The sequence below is a fragment of the Beta vulgaris genome, chromosome 3, assembly GCF_026745355.1.
Source record: "Beta vulgaris subsp. vulgaris cultivar EL10 chromosome 3, EL10.2, whole genome shotgun sequence".
NCBI classification, from domain to species: Eukaryota; Viridiplantae; Streptophyta; class Magnoliopsida; order Caryophyllales; family Amaranthaceae; genus Beta; species Beta vulgaris.
In genome coordinates, this window is record NC_079204.1 from 16,300,468 (window position 1) to 16,316,967 (window position 16,500).

A 16,500-nucleotide genomic window follows, 5' to 3' on the forward strand; every position below is an offset into this window, starting at 1 on the left:
TGGACACCTAATCAAGGTACTCTCTCATCTTATTTTAATTTGAGCAATAGTAGTGGTATAATTATTGGTAGTGGTGCCTCTATTCCAATTCGTGGTTATGGGTCTACTAAATTATCCTCCCCTCACTCTCCCTTAGCCTTGAATAATCTCCTTAATTCATGCTCACAAACTTATTAAAGATTTAGTGTACATTCGTAAATTCACTCATGATAACTCTGTTTTGGGTTTTTTGTGAAGGATTTTCGGACGGGGATGCACCTAATGAGGTGTGATAGTAAGGGCAAGCTTTGACCACTCAGTATTCTACACCATCTTCTATCGACTTTTGTTGCTTTAGCTCTATTTTTATGGCATGATCGCTTGGGTCATCTGGGCACTTCTGTTTTAGACTCTCTTAAGTCAAATAAATTTATTAGATGTACTTCTTCTCGTAGTTCTAATGTTTTTCTTTCTTGTCCTCTTGAAAAACTTGTTAAGTAATCTACTATGCCATTTGATATTATCCATAGTAATCTTTGGACTTCTCTTGTGTTGAGCTCTTCGGGGAATCTTATTATGTTTTGTTCTTGGATTATTACTCTAATATTTGTGAACATTCCCATTGTCTAAAAAGTCCGTTGTTTATTCCACATTTCTTAATTTTAGAGCTTACATTCATACTCAATTTGAAACGAAAGTCAAAAACATCCAACGTGATAATGGACCTCTTTGGGAGGTATGTAAAACTAACATTAGTGGAAAAAGCCCACCTGATGCGGTCAAAACCGGACTTAGTGATGCGGTTTTGGGCCGCATCAAGTGGGCTCACAACAGCTATGAGAATAATCTGATGCGGTCCAAAACCGCATCAGATTCGTGAGATACTGATGCGGTTATGAACAGGACCGCACCAGAAAGCGTGCTATTTTTTTTTTAAAAAAACGCAACAGAGACCGTCAACAACAACATACCAACAGCAACAACATACCAACAGCAACAAAATATCAAACCCAACGAAATATCAACCACAAAAAAATAAGAACAAAATCAACAATAGAAAACATACAGAAATTGAGATATAATATTATAAAACAAATCTATTACATATGACAACCAATCGAAAATAAATCGGAAACTAATTATAAAAAAACACAAATTACACCCTAAGATTTCAAAAAAAATTACCAAAAACTAATTAAAAAGGACGAACGATTGAAATTTGAAACTAATTATATAAAAAGAATCTCGAACCCTAGAATTTGAATAACCACATCAATGGCGATGAAATTCTGACGAATTTGGGGGTTTCCTCTTCGCATCTTGACTTCGCATCTTGACTTCGCTTCTTAGCTTCAATCTTCGCAATCAATAGATTCCTTCTTCGCAGGGGGATCTGCTTTTGAGGTTGGGGATCTTCGAATCAATCGATTTTGGGGTTAAGGATCTTTGCAATCAACCGATTTTAGGGTTGGGGATTTGAGGGGGTGAGAGAAGAGAGCGAAACTGTGGGTTAGAGGGGGTGAGAGGAGAGAGGAGAGAGGAGAGAGGAGAGAGAAGAGAGGGTTGAGATCTGAAATGGCGGGGTGGGTGAGAGGAAATGAGGGTTGGTGGTGGGTGAGAGGAAATGAGGGTTGGGGGTGGGTGCGAGGAAATGAGGTTTGGGGGGAATTAGGGTTCGAGTCAAATGATAAGGATTGAGGCGCATTTTTGGTTGGGCTGAACTGAGGAATGAGGTCGGTCGAAAATCAGATGCGGTTTTGGGCCACAACCGCATCAGATATTTTTAATTGATGCGGTTTGGGCCAAACCGCATCAGGTACCTTGTGACAGATACACTTTCCACTAGTGTAATGGGATTTCATTTCGTCTCTCATGTCCTCATACTTGTTCACAAAATGGTAAAGTCGAGCGCAAAATACGCATCATTTGTTTGTACCTTGTTAGCTCATGCTTTTCTTCCTCCTTTTTGGACTCATGCCTTACAAATGGCTACCTATCTTCTTAACCTTCCAAACAAACAATTGAACTATTAATCTTCTCTTCAAATTATTTATCACAAAGATCCCTCATATTATCATCTACGGGTGGTTGGGTGCCTATGCATTCCTCTCTCTCCATCTACCACCATTCACAAACTTCAAGCTCGTTCTACTCCTTGTGTATTTTTGGGATTCCTTCTGAATCGTCGTGGCTATAAATGTTTTGGTATCTCATCTCGCAAAACTATTATTTGTCGTCATGTCATTTTTGATGAGACTTAATTCCCTTTTGCTGCCTTGCATCACCTAAGCACCTCAACATATGAATTCTTGGATCCTGGAATTATTGCTCCAGCCTTAATCCATCATTTTCACTCTCAAAATCCAAGCGCCAACCCAACTGTCCCTGGTCCGACCTACCCCAACACAGTGGTTTCCCCTCCCTCTGAAACCCATGTCTTCCCTCCAATGCCCACTTTAGCTTCATCTCTCCCTTCCCCTCTCGCGTTTAGGCTGCGTCTCTCTGCTGTCCCGGGCCCAAACTCCCCTCCCCCCTCTAGCGTGTCTGGTCCAGCCCCCTTTGGGCCTTTTGCACCCTCACCGACATCCCAAAATGCTACAAATCCCCCTCCTATTGCCTTTGGAGGGGAGTCTTTAAACCCAAAAGTTATTTTTTCTTCACACCACTGTCTCCAAATCGCCTTTGCCCTCAATCCCGTTTCGGCCTTTCGTGACCCGAATTGGATACATGTCGTGGATGATGAATATCACGCTTTCATTAAAAATAAGACGTGGGAATTAGTACCTTTTCCTTCTAATAATAATAATGTATTTGTTCCATGTGGATTCTTGCTCATAAAGAAAAATATGACGGTTCTTTTGATAGATATAAGGCATGTCTGTAGGTGATGGCAAGACTCAGCAGGTTGGAGTTGATTATGGTGTTGCTTTTAGCCCGGTTGTCAAGCCGACTACTATTCAAACAGTTCTCAGTCTGGCTCTCTCTAAATCCTGGCCTATTCATCAGTTGGATGTTAAAAAAAAATACTTCAGGATACAATATATATGCATCATCCATTGGGATACCGTGATTCGGAACGCCCTGATCATGTTTGCTTGTTGAAAAAGTCATTTTATGGACTATAACAGGCTCCTCGGGCATGGTACTAACGTTTTGCTGATTATGTTTCTTCTATGTGTTTTTCTCACAGTATTTATCATTCTCTATTTATTTATAATCGAGGAGCTGAAACTGCATATCTTTTGTTATATGTGGATGATACTATTTTGATTATTGCCTCTTCACATGCTCTTCGCAAGTCTATTATTACTCTTCTTAGTGCATAGTTCGCTATGAAAGACTTGGGACCCTTGAGCTATTTCTTGGGTATTGTTGTTACTCGTCATGCAGGTGGTTTGTTCTTATCACAGAAAAAGTAAGCAACTGAAATTATCGAAGGGTTGGAATGTCTTCTTGTAATCCTTCTCCTACTCCGGTTGACACTCAATCGAAGCTGAGTGCTGATTCCAGCCTACCTTATGAGGATCCTTCTCATTATCGTAGCTTTATAGGGGCTCTTCAGTATCTTACTTTCACCGGACTGGATATTTCTTATGTTGTGCAACGAGTTTGTTTATTTATGCACGACCCTTAAGACATCCATATGCAGGCATTTAAGCGTATTGTACGCTATGTTCAGGGTACTTTGGATCATGGTCTCCACCTATATCCTTCTACTGTCAGCACTCTCATATCCTACACAGATGCTGATTGAGGTGGTTGTCCCGACACCCGCCGGTCTACCTCTGGATATTGTGTGTTTCTTGATGATAATTTGCTCTCATGGTCTACCAAACGCCAACCACCTTATCTCGCTCTAGCGCTGAGGCTGAATACAGTGGGGTGGCAAATGTTGTTTCAGAATCCTGTTGGTTATGGAATGTCTTGTTGTAGCTTTATTGTCCTATACACAAAGCTACATTGATTTACTGTGACAATGTCAGTGCCATCTATCTATCTGAGAATCCTGTTCAACATCAATGCAGTAAAGACATTGAAATGGATATTCACTTTGTGTGTGAAAAAGTGACCTGCGACCAAGTTCGTGTACTACATGTCCCTTCCCGCCATCAGATTGTTGATATTTTCACTAAAGGTCTGCCTTCAGTATTATTTGAGGATTTTTGGGATAATCTAAGTGTTCGTAAACCTCACGCTTCTTCGATTGCGGGGGTGTGTTAGAATATTAGAATATTTTGTATGTATATTCTTGTATTGGTTAGTGATTTTAGGAATCCTTGCTATCTTAGGATATTGATGTATGTTTTCTTAGTATGATTTGTTGCCAAGATTATAGCTTTGATTGTAGTTTGTATACTTTGTATATTTACCCATTATGGGAAAGGAATGGTCAAGGAATCAACTTATTTCAGTTTCGACTATTTGGCGAACAAAATCGGACTGAAAAGTGAACTTTAATAACTTTTGGGGAGATAGTAGAGAGAGGTGTAGTGTGAATGGATTTTTCATTGGCTTTTGGCTTTTCATTGTGGTCAAATAGCAAAAAAAAGTGTTTGATTATTGGCTTTTTAGTTGGCTGAACAGCTAGCTTTTAAGCCAAAATGAAAAAGTTATATGGAGTAGCTTTTTGGATTGGCTTGCTGGTTTGTTGGCCCACAAACTCTTGAATAGACCGCCAACAACCAAAACTAATTTTATCATAATTCTGCAAACAATTGACTTGAATAAACAACTCAAAAAGCCAATACATAACACCAATACTTCCAAGCCAACTAAAACAACCAAAAACTAACAACCAACAATCAATTGTCAAACAACCCTGATTAAACTAGGAAGGTGTTTAACAACTTATTACTCATCTTTATTTTATTTACAAGGACGTGTAGCCGTACTCGTTTGGTAAACTGAATCACGTGAGTGAGACTTGTTAATTAAGCTAGAGCGAGTGGTCTTCTCAAACGAGATGGTTATGATGATCGATGACCATAGACTGATGCTGATTTGATGTTTCTGCCCTTTTCTTTCCAATATATTTTTATCTTATGTTAGAAAGGGCACAAAGATGGCTAACAGAATCAAACTGGGTGGCTGAGACATTGACAAAATTATTTAAAATGGGTCCCACTTTAGAAACTGCTCACCTGAATCCCCAGAAACTGACCTGTCAAACCTTTTGTTTCCCGCCAAAAGTTACTTATTATCCATTCACTTCTGTTTGTTGTGAAAGATAATGGCTAGATTATTACGGTAAAAAAGAAAGAGCGAGGAAAAAAAATAACTTCCCAAGAGTATTCCCTCAAGTGAAACTAGCCTTATATGGGATTTGATTTTACTATATTTTAATTAGGAGTAAAAAAAGTAACTGAAAAAACTAAAATTTATATCAGTTTTAATTACCTTACGTCAAACAAGTGTATTGTTATAAGAAACAAGTGTATTTTAACAAGAAACAAGTGTATTGTATGGGGAAACAAGTGTATGTTAACAAGAAACAAGTGTATGTTAACAAGAATCAGATGTATTGTAATAACAAGAAACAAGTGTGTGTTATAAGGATAAGAGTAAAATAAAAATATGATGAAATTATATCAAAATGGATGTCTATTGGTAGAGAATAAAAATATATGAATATTGACATATTTTTTATTTATTTCTAAAATATATTTCTTGAGATATACAAGTTTAAAAATTGCAAAAAGTAATTTGTTTTGGATAAACAATATTGTGACATGTGCTAATTATATGTTGTCACATTGATGTTAGCAAAAAGAGGTTTATCATTTCTTAGAAAACACTCCTCCTCTTCTCTTTCTTTCTCTCTCCTCTTTTTTTATTTTGCCATCTAGTCCTTACTAATTGCTATGGTCCATTTGACCCATAGCTGCTATGGTTTTATCACTCCTCAACGCCACCACCATCTCTACTCCACCACAAAACCCCATTGCCATATCTTCTTAATTCTCGTCGGCAACTTCGTCAGCGTCAGTTCTAGTTTGAAAACTTGAAAAAAGCACAGCTCGACATCAATAGAAGCAACTAAGTGGAAGTGAAGAAGGAGGAAGATAAAAGGGAAAAGAAACAGTGATTTTAGTTTGCAATTTAGAAGGTGTTAGAAGCAACACTTTTTACCAATTTCTTTGAAATCTTTAAACTTTGTTATTTGCATGTTAGCAAATCACTTACATTGTTCCTCCTTTCAATTTTTGATTTTTTTTTCTCGAATTATGTTTATTTATGAGAAATGAATCTTTATAAATGCCTAGTATGCCATTGGTAAAATTAATTATGAAAAATCAATTTTTTTTTATAATAGAAATTCGCAAAACATAAATGTATTGAAAACTTTCATGAATCTTTTAAAAAAATAGCCTAATATTGCTATTGGAAAAATTAATTACGAAAAATTCATTTTTTTTATAATAGGAAAATCACAAAACATATCTGTTTTGGCTTTCATTGAAGAATGCAAATCGTTTTTTTCGGAAATTCGTTTTTAGAAAAGAATTGGGAAAATATTATTTTTATGATAGACACTGTAGTTTTGGAAAGATTATTTTTTTTAAAAAAATAGACACTGTAGTAAGATACTGTAATTCAAAAAAGTTCTTTTTCAGGAACAGTTACTGTAATTGAAGAATGCAAATCATTTTTTTTTTCATTCACTTTATTCTGAGTTAGAAATGAATTTGTGTGATTTGGATAATCATGTAGGTTATTGAGTAGTAGGGATGACAATTGGGCGGGGCAGGTGCGGAGGATGGTACCCCCACACCCGCACCCGCATTAAATTCTCATCTCCATCCCCGCCCAACCACCCATTGCGGAGGAAGATTCCATCCCCATCCCCGCCCCACCACCCATTGCGGGGGGAAATTCTAGACCCAACCCCGCCCCACCCCCGCACCCGCGTCACACCCACTTCATCCTAGGAATGGCAACGGGTCGGACTTGGACCGGATTATGCATAATCCGACTCTGACCCTACAAAAAGTCGGATTTGAAATATGAGTCCGACCCCGACTTTGAAAATCCGACTCCGACCCGACTTAAAATCCGAACATCCGGCTCCGAGATCCGACCCGACTTAAAATCCGGACATCCGACTTAAAATCCGAACATCCGACTCTGAACCTGATCTGACTTATTTTTCTTCCAATTTTTTATAATAGAATAATCTTCTATAATACAATAATTTAATCATTACAATTTATTCTAATCATCATATGGAAATCTTATATAGTACAAATAATCTAATTATTACTATTATTTTTAACAATCATTTTTTCTATGGGAAAATCCTATATAATACAATTGGCTGAAAGTCGAAGTCAGATTATACATAAATAATACATTACATAAATAAGAAAAAAGGATTGATTGACTCAAAGTCGAAGTCGGAGTTGGATTCGGATGTCGGATCATTTCCTGAAATCCGACTCCGACCCTCCTCCGACTCGGAGTCGGATTTTTTTAAACGAAGTCAAAGTCGGATTACTTTTTTGTCGGAGTCAACTCGGATTTTTTCCATCGGAGCGGACTAGGGTCGGATTCGGACTGGATTGCTATCCCTACTTCATCCCCACAAAAAATACACCAAAAAATCTGCCATAAGCTCATTATAGTTGTCTACTTCACAAAATCACAATATAATATAGTAAAAGAAAAGTTAAAATACATTAACAAAGGCAAATGTTTTATTACATTTCAAAAGTGTCTTCAAATACATTAGTAATATATGTATATAAATAGAATTTTAATAATAAATATGCGGGGCAGGGGTGGGGTGGCGGGGGTGGGCGGGCGGGGGTGGGGCGGGCGGGGATGGGGCGGGTATAACATAAAATCCACACGCGCTCCACCACCCATTGCGGATACAATTTTAATCCCCATCCCCACCCCATCCCCGCCAAACCTAGACCCATCCCCGCCCCAATTGGGCGGGGATGGGGCGGGTCTCCTACTTAACCCGCCCCACTGCCATCCCTATTGAGTAGAAATATTATCTAAAATTCACATTGATAACACAAAGACAAAGTGATTGATTAAGAATTACCTTTTAACGACTTTCCCGGTTAGTATGTTGATCCTCTTATTTTTGGTTCGATTATACGCTCAACTATGCTTGACCTTGCAAGTGCCTCTTCTGAACTGCACATTGATAACACAAAAAATCACAATCAAATCTTATTACAAAAAGGAAAAAATTATTGTGTTAGAGAGAAGCAAGTACTACATCTTAGTGTTTTGCTTGTATTGGATTGTGTATTTTGGCGCTTGTGAAACTGAAAGTACCCTATATGAAATTCATACTTGGAAATGAATGATGTATTTATAAACATAGCATGTATAATTTTTATGAGCATATCATTGTGAATTTGTAATTACCTTGTATTGGTGAAAACAATTGGTATTCTGATTTGTGGGTTGATTGTGTATTTTGGCGCTTGTGAAACACAAAGTACCCTGCATGGAAATGAATGATGTATTTATAAACATAGCATGTATAATTTTTATGAATAAATCACTGTAATTACCTTGTATTATTGTGTAAAAACAATTAGTATTCTGAATTGTGGTTTGTTGATGTTGTTGTGTTGTTCATAGAATCGAAAGGTAGAATTGACGGGTAGAAGTTGGTGGAATAGAATTGAGAAATGGTCACTGTAATTACCTTGTATTATTGTGTAAAAACAATTAGTATTCTGAATTGTGGTTTGTTGATGTTGTTGTGTTGTTCATAGAATCGAAAGGTAGAATTGACGGGTAGAAGTTGGTGGAATAGAATTGAGAAATGGAAGAATTGAAGTTGTAGAGACTGCCAAGTTGTGTTGCAGTTATCTCCTCTTATTTAGGGATTTAATTGGGGAGTAATTTTTTAAGTTTGCAGTTTGTAAGTAATTTTGTTTTTTTTGTTTCGTTTTTTAATTGCCGAGTTGTGTAACTGTGTTGTAGTTGGATGTATTTTTTATTTTGTTGTTTTTTCTTTTTTCTATTTTTTGGTGTCCCCCTATAGTTGCCTTATAGAATAGAGATACAAAGTTAGATATTTACTCTTTCTTTTTTTACTATACTAATCTATAAAATCGAGCTCCTATTTATTCATTTGGTTCAAATTACTTTTTGAAACATTTTTCGATATACGAAATTTTAATGATTCTTTTTTTTTTGAATTATTTGAAGGTCCGAATATGTTTTCTTTATTTTTTATTTGGTTCGAAAATTTCTAACAATGATAACACCTTATCTTCAGCTATTCGCCTATTGGCAGAGAAATTGAGGGTGCGTTCTTTTCACCGTAATAAATTAAGTTCAGTTCAAATAAGTTTCAATCAGGGCAATAAGTGTCAATCAGGTGCAATAAGTTCCAATTAGGTCTAATAAGGTCCAATAAGTTTCAAAGGTCCAAATAGTCAACGATCAACAAACATTTGTATTATTGTCCATTATTTTATATTATTCATGTCACTATTAGCTGATTATGTTAATATTAGAATTTTAATTAAAAGACCACAATGATTATATCGTATTATACTTGTATGATTATTTATTATTTTATTAAATATTTGTATTATTGTCTATTATTGTATTATTTAGTTGATTATATTATTATAAAAATTTTAATCAAAGTACCACAATGTATAGTATTATACTTGTATTATTTTCTATTATTTTATTATTCATATCACTATTAACAAGACTATTAGATATATTAGTGGTGAAAGCTGTATATAGGCAAGTATATAAATAGTATATATTTTTTTGTTAAATTGTTTATCACCAGAGATAATAAATAATTATTATTTTATTGAAAAGAAAATTTCAATAATAATTATTTCATAATAAATTTTAAGGGGTAGTATTTACGTTAGAGGTAATATTATATTATAACTCATCGATTTTTTTTTGTCTAATAAGGTCAAATAAGTTCCAATAAGGTCTAATAAGTTTCATCAGGTCCAATAAGGTCTAATAAGTTTCAATCAGGTCCAATAAGGTCTAATAAGTTCCAATGAGGTCAATAGGTTTCAATCAGGTACAATAAGTTCCAATAAGGTTCAATGAGGTCTAATAAGTTGAATCAGGTCCAATTAGGTCCAATAAGTTCAGTTAAGGTCCAATAAGTTCAGTTAAGGTCCAATAAGTTCAGTTTAGATCCAATAAGTTCAATTCAGATGAAAGTAGGTCAAGTTGTACTGTATCTAAAAGATGAGGCTGGCTTATGGTGGAAAGAGAATGGGGCTAGTTTGAGTGAGGTTGAGGGGTTTAAATGACATTCTTTTATTACTGCTCTAAGAGAGAAGTTTTACCCTGCTTTTATGAGGAAGTAGAAGGTCGAGTAATTTATAAACCATAGGATGGGGAGCATGACCATCTCTTAGTACTATAGTAAGTTCATATCACTATCGAGGTTTGCACATGAGGTAGTAGCCACTAAGGAGTTAAAAGGCTCAAAGGTTTGAACACGGTTTGACTACGAAAATCCAACTAGGGTTAGGCGGTGAAACTTTTGCATCCTTAGATGTGGTGTATGGAAGCGCCGCCCAAATTTGTGGTCTTCAGTCGAGGCTTGATAAGAAGAATACTGTAGTGGGTGACAAGAGAAAATATTTCAATGCTGGAGTAAATTAAGGGAATTTCAAGAAGAACAGGAATGGGAATGGTAAGTTTCAAGGGAGAAGTGGTCAGAGCTATAACATTAAGCGTTAGTCTGAAAGGGTTTACTATTGTTAGAAGTGCAGCAAGAACCACCTTGGTAGAGATTGTAAGGGAAGCGTAATAACCTGTAACTACTGCCAGAAGAAGGGCCATAGGGAATGTAAGTGCTTCACCAAGCAAAAGAAAGAGCAAAATGGTAGTGGGAGTGTGTAACCAGATGAGGTATGAGTTCAACCAGTCAGGAAGACAAGGTTCGAAGTTTATAGGGTCATAGAATAACCACAAAAGCTACAATAAGCCTGCTAGTGAGAGCAACAAAAATTAGAATAAGGTTCCGGTTAAACTATTAGTGATGAGTCGCAATGAAGCTGAATGATCTGCCGACGTAGTTTTTGGTACTTTTTCTATTAACTCAGTTCTCATTAAAGCATTATTTGATTTTGGGGCGACTTATTCGTCTATTTCGTCATCGGTCATTAAGTGTCGGGGGTTAGTAAATTTTGAAGTTGATTGACTTGCCTATTAGTATACCTACTGGAGAAATTATAAGGAGTACCAAGTTGTTTAAATATTTGCCTTTGAAGATAATATACTGTGTATTTCCTTCTGATTTGATAGAGTTTAATCTATGAGACCTAGATGTCATTCTTGGGATGAATGGGTTAGGTTTCTACAAGGCCAAAATAGATTATGAAGCTCATAATAAAGTAGTATTGAGAAGCCCTTTGGGAAAGTTGATTTCGTATCGACGTTTTGGGAAGCCTAAGAACTTTGTGGTTATTTCTACAATACAAGTGAAGAAGTTGATGGAGAAAGGGTGGGAGCTATTTTTCTTTAGTGTGCAAGATGTGAGTAAAGAGGTTGGATTGAAAATCGAAGATGTACCAATTGTAGATGAGTTCATGGATGTGTTTCAAAGTGAGATTTCGAGTATGCCGCCTGCAAGAGTTGTTGGGTTCACCATAGATTTAGTTCCTAGCACTGCACCTATATCTAAGGCAGAATATATAATTGCACCTCCTGAGATGAGTGAGTCGAAGACATAGTTGTAAGAGTTGTTGGATAAGGGTTATATTAGGCCTAGTGCGTCACTTTGAGGAGCTCCTGTGTTGTTTGTGAAGAAGAAAGATGGGAGTATGAGATTGTGCATCGACTATAGGGAGTTAAACAATGTGACTATTAAGAATAAGTATCATTTGCCTAGGATAGATGACTTGTTCGACCACTTGAGTGGAGCAAGTATGTTTTCGAAGATTAATTTGCGTTCGGAGTATCACCAGTTGGGGGTAGCTGATAACGATGTACCAAAGACTGCGTTTAAGACGCGTTATGGTCATTATTATTTTACTATGATGCCGTTTGGACTGACCAATGCTCCAACTATATTTATAAATTTGATGAATAGGATATTACATGAGTCCTTAGATAACATCGTTGTGGTATTCATTGATGATATCTTGATCTATTCAAAGTGTGAAGAAGAGCATGATGAGCACTTGAGAATTATATTGGAGACGCTTAGGAAGAATCAATTATATGCCAAGTTCTCTAAGTGTGAGTTTCGTTTGGAGAAAGTAGCATTTTTGGGTCATTATGTGTCAAAATTAAAGGAGTCTTTCTGGATCCTGCTAAAATTCAAGTTGTTAGTGAGTGGCCTACTCCAAAGAATGTGTCAGATATTAGGAGTTTTCTGGGTTTAGCTGGCTATTACAAGATATTTATGAAATATTTCTCGAAGATAGCAAGGCTAATGACCAAGTTGATGAAGAAAGAGTCAAAATCTGAGTGGAGTAAGAAGTGCGATGAAGCTTTTCAGATTTTGAAGGTGTGTTTAACCTATGCACCTGTTTTTTACTCTGCCTGATGGAAATGAGAAATTTAAGGTGTATAGTGATGCTTCAAAGAATTGTTTGGGATGTGTCATGTTGCAGAATGGGAAGGTGATCGCGTATGCGTCACATCAGTTAAAATCGTATGAGGCTAATTTTCCTACCCATGATCTAGAGTTAGATGCGACCGTGTTTGCCATGACAATTTGGAGACATTACCTTTATGGAGCAACCTGTAAGATCATTACCGACCATAAGAGTTTTAAATATATTTTCACCCACAAGGATCTCATAGACATTAGATTTATGGAGCAACCTGTAAGATCATTACCGACCATAAAAGTTTTAAATATATTTTCACCCACAAGGATCTCAATATGAGGCAGAAGAGATGGTTAGAATTGATCAACGATTATGACTTAGACATCCAGTATCATGAAGGAAAGGCGAATGTAGTTACCGATGCTTTGAGCAGGAAGTCGAGCCATAGAACGAATTCCTTGATAGTTTATGTGGAATCGTGTCGAGATATGAAAAGGCTTAGTCTAGAAATCTTAAATCCTGGCGAGATCGAGTCAAGATTGAGTGCTTTGTCATTTGGGTTGTCAGTTTTCGATGAAATCAAAGAGGGTCAAGTTGGAGACGAGCACCTAGATAAGATTAAAGAGAAAATGAAGCAAGTTAAGGAAGTTGACTTTAAGATTCTTGATGATGGAAGCTTGAGGTTCAAAAGAAGGTGGTGTGTACCACAAAAATGTGATGAGCTTAAGAGACAACTTATGGATGTGGTGCATAATACTCCATAATTTAATTTGTGCACCCTGGGGGTGAGAAGTTGTATAAGGATCTTAAGGAAATCTATTGGTGGCCAAACATGAAGCGTGAGGTCGCTGAATTCATGTCAAAGTGTCTAACCTGTCAGAAAGTGAAGATAGACCATAAGAGACCAATGGGGAAATTCAATCCTTAGAGGTTCCTAGATATAAGTGGGATTCTATATTAATGGATTTTGTGACTGCTTTGCCGAAACGAGAAACGACAATGATACTATTTGGGTTATTGTGGACCGTCTAACGAAGTCTGACTTTGTTTGCTCTAATTAAAGAGACATGGAGGAAGAAGCAACTTGCGAAGACGTATATCAAGCATGTAGTGAGATTGCACGGGGTCCCAACAGATATTATTTCAGATCGCGATTCAAGATTCCTCTCGAAATTTTTGGCAAAAGGTCCAGTTGAATCTTGGGACAACATTGAAAATAAGCACTACGGTCAGACTTAGAGGACCAATCAAACTATGGAGGATATGTTGAGACCGTGCGCAATCGACTTCCTAGGTAGTTGGGAAGATCACTTAGACTTGATTGAGTTTTCGTATAACAATAATTATCATGTGATCATCAAGATGTCTTCTTTTGCGGCATTGTATGGAAGGATGTGTAGAAGTCCCACTTGTTGGAATGTTTTTAACGAGAATATAGTATTTGAGACATCATTTATTGAGGAGACTGTTAAGAATAGCAACTTGATTCAGGTTAGAATTCAAGCTTTTCAAGATAGGCAGAAGAGTTATGTTGACTTAAAGCGAACAGAAGATTAATTCGTAGTGGGTGATGAAGTGTTTTTGAAAGTATCACCAACTAAGGAAGTGATGAGATTTGGGAGAAAGGGCAAATTAAGTGCTAAATATGTTGACCTATATAAGATTTTGCAAAGAATTGGGAAGGTAGCTTATAAGTTGGCTTTGCCAATGGAATTTGAGAAAATATGTGACGTGTTTCATATTTCCCAACTCATGAGATATCCCTGATGAGAGTCATGTTTTGGAGCCTGAAAGAATCCAAATTGATAGTAACCTAACATATGAGGAAAGGCATGTGATAATTCTGGATAAAAATGTGCGTAGTACACGCAATAAGGATGTGAATATCGTGAAAGTGTTTTGGTCTAACTCTAACCATATGAGTCTGAATAGGCAACTTGGGAAGCCAAAGAAGAAATGAAGAAGAAGGATTCTTAAAGGGGGTAGAATGCGATATAATTTCGCGCTTTTTACCTTATTTTATGTTATTTATAGGCTTATTTTGGTGATTTGCATATGTTAGTGAATAATAAATTGGTTCTCCGCATGGAAAATGTGTTCATGAGTACACAAGTAATTTAAAGATTGGTAAAAGTGTGCACATGAGTGACACAAGTATTTCTCAAATGGAAGTTGAGTAAAAAACTTTTGAAATGTGTGAGTTTTCGTGCCAAGTTTTAGGATGAAACTTATTTTAAGAGGGGTACACTGTAATCCCACGCAATTTTATAAATTTTATAAATATATTTTAATGTATATTTATATATATTTTAGTATTTAAATAATTTATTTCCTGAATGGTTGGCTATTTAAAAGTCAAAGACATTATTTAATGATTTAAAGAAGTCAAACATATTATTTATTCATACTTTGAAAATTATTTAAAGAGCTTAAAACACATTTTGATTTAGCAAAAATGATTTTAAATTGGGTTAGAGGAACCCAACTATTTAAATCACCCAACCATTACATATTATTTTAGCCCAAAAAGGGGGAAACTATATAAACCGTACCCCCAAAAGTCCAAAATTTCCCCCGCACTTATTTTCTCTCTCTTCATTCTTCTTTCCTTTTTTCGACCTTCCCCCTATTCTCTCTCTTCATTCTCCTTTCCTTTTTTCGGCCTTCCCCCTACTCTCTCTCTCTCTTCGTTCTTCTTCCTCACTCGACCAACGGCAGCCGCTAGCACCGCCGCCAGTCGTGCGCCCTCCCTCCTCTATAACACCCCGATAATTCTCTCTTATTCAAAAATACTTTTCAAATATAAAACTAGAGAATCATCAAAGCATTATCGCCTGTATGATAACGCATCGACTTATTCAGAATTTTGCGGCGATAAAACATATAACTAACTTTAGAATGTAAATTTAATAAATAACACAGTCAACTTTAAAACCAACCACCAACGTTAACATTAACTTCAAACCAACTTAAATATAAATGTATCTTAACTAAAGTACGATAAATAAATCAACATGCTACACAAGCTCTTCATTTTCGGACCCCATGATGCATCATCTTCACACTTGTAGATGACAATACTCTAGAGAATCACTAGTGGAAAAATGAAGAAGGGCTGCGCTGAAAAAGGCATGTAGGGCTGCGCTTTTTGACAGCAGCCCTTTCAGTAGCAGCCCTTCACTTTTTAAGTAGGGCTGCACTAGAAAAGCGCAGCCCTTAAGCTAGAAGGGTTGCGCTAGTTAGGAAAAAGCGCAGCCCTTCTAGCTTAGAAGGGCTGTGCTAGTTAGCAAAAAGCGCAGCCCTTCTGAGCTAGAAGGGCTGCGCCTTTTCCTAACTAGCGCAACCCTTCCTACAAAAAAAAAAAAAAATTTTTGACATTTTTTTACTCATAATCTCACATTTTCTGAAATTAAACAGAAGAGAAGAGAAACGAAACGAAAATACTAAACCCAAAACAAAAAAAGAATGAAACGAAAATGAAAAAAAGGAACAAAAACTAATATACAAAGAGAAGTATACAAGAAGTATACAAGAACATTAATCAAAACAAAGATGAAAATACAAGAAATTATATACAAAGAGAAGTATACAAGAACATTATCAAAACAAAGATGAAAATACAAGAAATTATATACAAAGAGAAGTATACAAGAACATTAATCAAAATAAACAAAGAGAAGTATACAAGAAACATTAATCAAAACAAAGAGAAGTATACAAGAACATTAATCAAAACAAAGAGAAGTATACAAGAACATTAATCAAATAAACAAAGAGAAGTATACAAGAACATTATAGATCTGAAAATACAAGAACTACCTCCAAACATTAACCTAATAATGTTTAAATACATAAAACAAAACCCTAATACATAATTTAAGGGAAAAAAAAATTCGGAAAAACTTAAAATGCCTATTTGGAGGCTTAAACGAACTCGGAAGGCTTAAAAAGCCTAAACGTCACGGCATAGCGGTGAGTTTGACTCATTGGCCCG